Here is a 6,444-nt window from a genome sequence, read left to right as displayed (position 1 = left end):
ACCAACAATACGACAGACCCCCAGGGCCAGGACTGAGCAGCCCAGCAGCTAGGGATTGCCCACAATAGGTATCTCCCCTGACGTGGGCATGTTTTCAATATAGACTTCTTTTGTCGTACTGTATTCTGTATAAGGCATCCAGACCTGTTGAAAGTTGCACAGTATACCTGCAATCGTGTAATAAATCTAATCTAGTGATGCATATGTTGACATTTCTGCCATCCATTGTGGGAGGATAAACAACCTTCCAATTAATGGCAATGCATTTCTTAGCCGCTATAAATGCTAGGTTACACAGTTTCTTCTGATAACAGTCTCCAGTATCAACATTTCCAAGCAAACATAAACAGAGAGAAGGGAGAATCTGTAGACATGCTGAGATAAAAGAACACACTCTTTGCTAGAATTCCTCCAGCCTTCACAAGACCATAACATATGTAAATATCTCCCCTTTTGTGTTTTACACCTCCAGCAGAATAATTACATTTCTGAGTGCATGATATTCAGTTTCACCTGAATATAATATGTTCTATGGATGGTCTTAAACTGCACTAATTTATGTCTGAGATTATATGAACATGACTGGGCATTCTAACATACTGTATCTGTACCATTCATCATCATCAATAGCGTCTCCTAGCTCTTCCTCACATTTTTGTTTTACACGTGTGTCATCAGGAAAAGCCTCTATCAACCCTTGCTACATTTTGGAAATCAACTTTAGAGGTCTGTCAGGCTGCCTTAAAATAGTTTCAATCTTTGAAGCTTCTTGCTTGTCCAGTGTTTGCTGCACAGAGAAAATAAAGTGTTGTATCTGCAAAAATTCACCTCAGCTCTGTCACAGACTGGTCTTCCCTGGCTGCCTGACCCTGATGAGACTCCTGTCACCATCTGACCCATCTCAGATGAAGCATGACAAAGAATTACATAGGTGTACATTACATTTCTTCAATACATTATATTATCCATGAATAGAATCTATTTTTCAACAATGGAAATGACCATTATTCGAAGATCCCAGACTATAGCCTACCCATCAACTCGAAATGGAACTTTGTATCCATTCACTGAATGTTATAATATACTGCAAAATTTACCTGAGCTCTGTAGACTGGTCTTCCTTGGCTGTCTGACCTTGCAGGGACACCTGTCACCATCTGATCCTTCTAAGACATGATGAGCATAGTGTTGCATACTGACTGTGCGCCATGACAGTGAAGCCTGTAGAGCTGTTATACAGTGTCAGTGTGAAAAGTAGGGAATTAGCTAGGGAGACTGACAGATCAATAATGTTACATTATTATACTGACTAATAAAAGCTCACATTGGGCTGAAAAACATTAGAATATCGGTCTTCAGTCGTTTGGCTGCTGGTTTCATCATTTGATTCAGGTCTAGTGTGATTGAGGCAAAAATAATAGCTAAAGTTAGTGAGCTAGCTAGCTAACGTTAGACAACTTTTGGCTAGCTCTGCTAGCTAATGGTACAATGACACATCATCAAATTTACTTCTGTTGAAACAGGACAAAACTAAGGCTACAAAACATTTCCATACACACAACAGCTGTTAGATACTGCTACCTGACAGATAGCTAGAGCCTAGCTAGAGCTGAACTGGCTGTGGTAGCTACTAACTAGCTGCTAGTAGTTCATTTACTTCAGTCGAGAGGGTGATGAAACATTAGCTAACTTAACATGTCAGTTACACAACTAGCTCAGCACTGGAGTAAATATTAGTTTTTTTGTCAAACAGCAGTTACCATGCCAGCTAAATCAGTCAACTAAAGAGTAGTCCGTTTCTGCTCTGCTTGCTTTTACAACTCAGAGAAAAAGCACAACACATACAGCAGCTGCATCTGTTCATCTCTCCTGTGCTGGTCCTATACGCCAACCTTTCAGAAGCTTTGCCTTCACACAGCCTGTCTGCACGCTGTGTGATGTCTGTGCTCTGTGGTGTCTGTGAGGTCCTAAATGGAGCTGGCTGAAACTTGAAAGCAGCCTACCCAAACACTCTGAGGTGTTTGCATGGTCCTAAAGCACACTGGAGCCGCGTTTTGTATCACAGTGCAATGATAAAACTGGGGGGGGACAAAAATGCCATTTCAGAATGTGTGTGTGTGGGGGGGGNGGGGGGGGGGGGGGTCATGGTCCCACGTGACTGTCATGTCATCACGTGACTCCAAGTTTACTTCGATATAATGGTTGTTATATCAATATTTGCACATAAAGGCGTTTCCACTGCAATTTCTCACATTATTAATCTTACCAACACAAAAAGATCCCACCATGTTGAACGTACAGATTTGGACATTTATACAATTGTACCGAAACTTCCTGTTTCCATCACAGCTGTCGTGATTTTGTTTTATACGGTATGACTTTACTCACATAAAATCTGTGGATGGAAACGTGGTTAATGTCAACAATGTGAGAGGTGATCATCTCTGATGTAGAAATAATACTTCAGCAGGGATGCAGGGGGCACTAGTATCTCACAATTTCACTTTTCCACGTGCCACCTGACTGGGTTTTATGTGACTGTCTACAAGACAGAGGACAAATGCCTTTTATCTCATCACTATTACAATATAGTGTATTTCATGGTGTTCAAAATGCATCAGTTTCGAGTGTTTGAGAAAGATATGAAGCAGTTATGATAGTGAAATATTTTATATTGAGCAGTGAATACTTCTCTATGAAATCTATATTGAAATAGATATTTAGTATTCCCAAGGCAGCAGTTAGGTCAAAGGTGTCAAACTCATTCGACGGAGGGCCGAGTGTCTGCGGGTTTTGGCTCCTCCCTTGTCCTTGATTGATGAATTAAGGTCACTAATTAGTAAGGAACTCCCCACACCTGGTTGTCTCTGGCTTAATTGAAAGAAAAAAAGAAAAACCTGAAGAAAATAGGCCCTCCGTGGAATGAGTTTGACACCCCTGAGTTAGGTGAAGCTTCAGAGCAGGAGAAAGCAACTCTTGTCCTGGAGTGCCACAGGGACTTCTTGTTTTGGATTTAACCGAACTGGAAGACCAGGTGTGTTGAATTTAGGCAATCACTGAACTGATCAATTAGCTCAGTTGGTTAGGTGTGGTGCCTAGTTGAAACAAAATCCTGCGGTACCTGCAACACTCCAGGAACAGGGTTGCCTGGCTACCCCTGCTGTAGAGATGCACCATTATCCTAGAAACCCTAGACCCACTCCAATTTGCATACCGCCCCAACAGATCCACAGGTGATGCAATCTCTATTGCATTCAACACTGACTTTTCCCACCTGGACAAAAGGAACACCTATGTGAGAATGCTATTCATTGACTACAGCTCAGCGTTCAACACCATAGCACCCTCAAAGCTAATTTTTAATTTTATTTTGTAAGTTGTTTTATTTCACCTTTATTTAACCAGGTAGGCTAGTTGAGAACAAGTTCTCATTTGCAACTGCGACCTGGCCAAGATAAAGCAAAGCAGTTCAACACATACAACAACACAGAATTACACATGGAATAAACAAACATACAATCAAAAATACAGTAGAAAAATCTATATACAGCATGTGCAAATGAGGTAGGATAAGAGAGGTAAGGCAATAAATAGGCCATGGTGGCAAAGTAATTACAATATAGCAATTAAACACTGGAATGGTAGGATGTACAGAAGATGAATGTGCAAGTATAGATACTGGGGTGCAAAGGAGCAAGATAAATAAATAAATACAGTATGGGGATGAGGTAGATTGGATGGGCTAATTACAGATGAGCTATGTACAGGTGCAGTGATCTGTGAGCTGTGAGTTTTATTTCACCTTTATTTAACCAGGTAGGTGCTTAAAGCTAGGGAGGGAGGTAAGAGTCTCCAGCATCAGAGATTTTTGCAGTTCGTTCCAGTCATTGACAGCAGAGAACTGGAAGGAGAGGCGGCCAAAGGAGGAATTGGCTTTGGGGGTGACCAGTGACATATACCTGCTGGAGCGCGTGCTACGGGTGGGTGCTGCTATGGTGACCAGTGAGCTGAGATAAGGCGGGGCTTTACCTAGCAGAGACTTGTAGATGACATAGAGCCAGTGGGTTTGGCGACGAGTATGAAGCGATGGTCAGCCAACGAGAGCGTACAGGTCGCAGTGGTGGGTAATATATGGGGCTTTGGTGACAAAACAGATGGCACTGTGATAGACTGCATCCAATTTGTTGAATAGAGTGTTGGAGGCTATTTTGTAGATGACATCGCCGAAGTCGAGGATCGGTAGGATGGTCAGTTTTACGAGGGTATGTTTGGCTGCATGAGTGAAGGATGCTTTGTTGCGAAATAGGAAGCCGATTCTAGATTTAATTTTGGATTGGAGATGCTTAATGTGAGTCTGGAAGGAGAGTTTACAGTCTAGCCAGACACCTAGGTATTTGTAGTTGTCAACATATTCTAAGTCAGAACCGTCCAGAGTAGTGTTGCTGGACGGGAGGGCAGGTGCGGGCAGTGATCGGTTGAAGAGCATGCACTTAGTTTTACTTGCATTTAAGAGCAGTTGGAGGCCACGGAAGGAGAGTTGTATGGCATTGAAGCTCATCTGGAGGTTAGTTAACACAGTGTCCAAAGAAGGGCCAGAAGTATACAGAATGGTGTCGTCTGCGTAGAGGTAGATCAGAGAATCACCAGCAGCGAGAGCGATCACTAAGCTAAGGACCATGGGACTAAACACCTCCCTCTGCAACTGGATCCTAGACTTCCTGACGGGCCGCCCCCAGGTGGTAAGGGTAGGTAACAACACATCCGCCACACTGATCCTCAACACCGGTGCGTGCTCAGTCCCCTCCTGTACTCCCTGTTCACTCACGACTGCATGGCCAGGCACGACTCCAACACCATTATCAAGTTTGCCGATGACTCAACAGTGGTATGCCTGATCACCAACAACGATGAGACATCCTATAGGGAGGAGGTCAGAGACCTGGCCATGTGGTGACAGGACAACAACCTCTCCCTCAACGTGATCAAGACAAAGGAGGTGATTGTGGACTACAGGAAAAGGAGGCCCCATTCTCATCGACGGGGCTGCAGTGGAGCAGGTTGAGAACTTCAAGTTCTTTGGTGTCCACATCACCAACAAACTATCATGGTCCAAACACGATAAGACAGTCGTGAAGAGGGCATGACAAAGCCTATTCCCCCTCAGGAGACTGAAAAGATTTGGAATGGGTCCTCAGATCCTCAAAAGGTTCTACAGCTGCACCATCGAGAGCATCCTGACTGGTTGCATCACTGTCTGGTTTGGCAACTGCTCAGCCTCCGACCGCAAGGCACTACAGAGGGTAGTGTGTACGGCTCAGTACATCACTGGGGCCAAGCATCCCGCCATCCAGGACCTATATACCAGGCGGTGTCAGAGGAAGGCCCTAAAAATTGTCAAAGACTCCAGCCACCCTAGTCATAGACTGTTCTCTCTGCTACCGCACGGCAAGCTGTACCGGAGCGCCAAGTCTAGGTCCAAACGGCTTCTTAACAGCTTCTACCCCCAAGCCATAAGATTCCTGAACAGCTAATCAAAGGGCTACCCAGACCCCTCTTTTACGCTGCTGCTACTCTCTGTTTATTATCTATGCCTAGAATTATTTTTGTTGTTGTTGACTTAACACGTGTTTCTTCTTAACTTCTTAAAGCATTGTTGGTTAAGGGCTTGTAAGTAAGCATTTCACTGTAAGGTCTACTACACCTGTTGTATTCGGCGCATGTGACAAATAAAATTTGATTTGACATCACTTTGGATCTACGGGATCTAGCACCTAATAACCTCAAACTCAACTCTGGACCTCGAAGCCACTCATTTTTTTCATTGTTCCTATCTAATCAGGGACTGATTTAGACCTGGGACACCAGGTGGGTGCAATAAACTATCAGATAGAACAGAAAACCAGCAGGCTCTAGACCTCGGTGGGTAAGAGTTGAAGACCCCTGATCTAATATATTACACTACTTCTAAGATGTGAGTTTGGAGTAAAGCTAAATACCATGTGCAATTGATCACTTAATAACAGCATACAAGAGAATCAACAACAACGCTCTTCAACACCTCATTTTATTGTCCCAACATTCAAAAGTACAAATAATTCAAACACAACAGTTTTATGGAGAAAAAAAAAACATTTACAGCAAGATTTTTTTGTTTCCAGTTTCAGAAATGACCTAAACTAGCAAGGATAACATGAAGTCATTCATCGCAGTAATTGGATTAATAATAAGGATAAGAATACTAAGAATAATAGCAATAATAATAATTGATAATTGATAAGGAATAACATAAATAGGAGAGACCAATTAGGCTCTGAAATTTTTTCTTCTTTTTTGTCTTTAAAGATAGTTTATAGATTTTCAGATAGTAAACAAACACATTTCAGGAGAAAATAAAAAATGACAAGAGCCTTGTTCCTCTCTTAACCTTCCCTCCTACACTACTGG

This window comes from Salvelinus sp. IW2-2015, linkage group LG16 (assembly GCF_002910315.2).
Source record: "Salvelinus sp. IW2-2015 linkage group LG16, ASM291031v2, whole genome shotgun sequence".
NCBI classification, from domain to species: Eukaryota; Metazoa; Chordata; class Actinopteri; order Salmoniformes; family Salmonidae; genus Salvelinus; species Salvelinus sp. IW2-2015.
Note: the sequence above shows the minus strand (reverse complement) of the source record.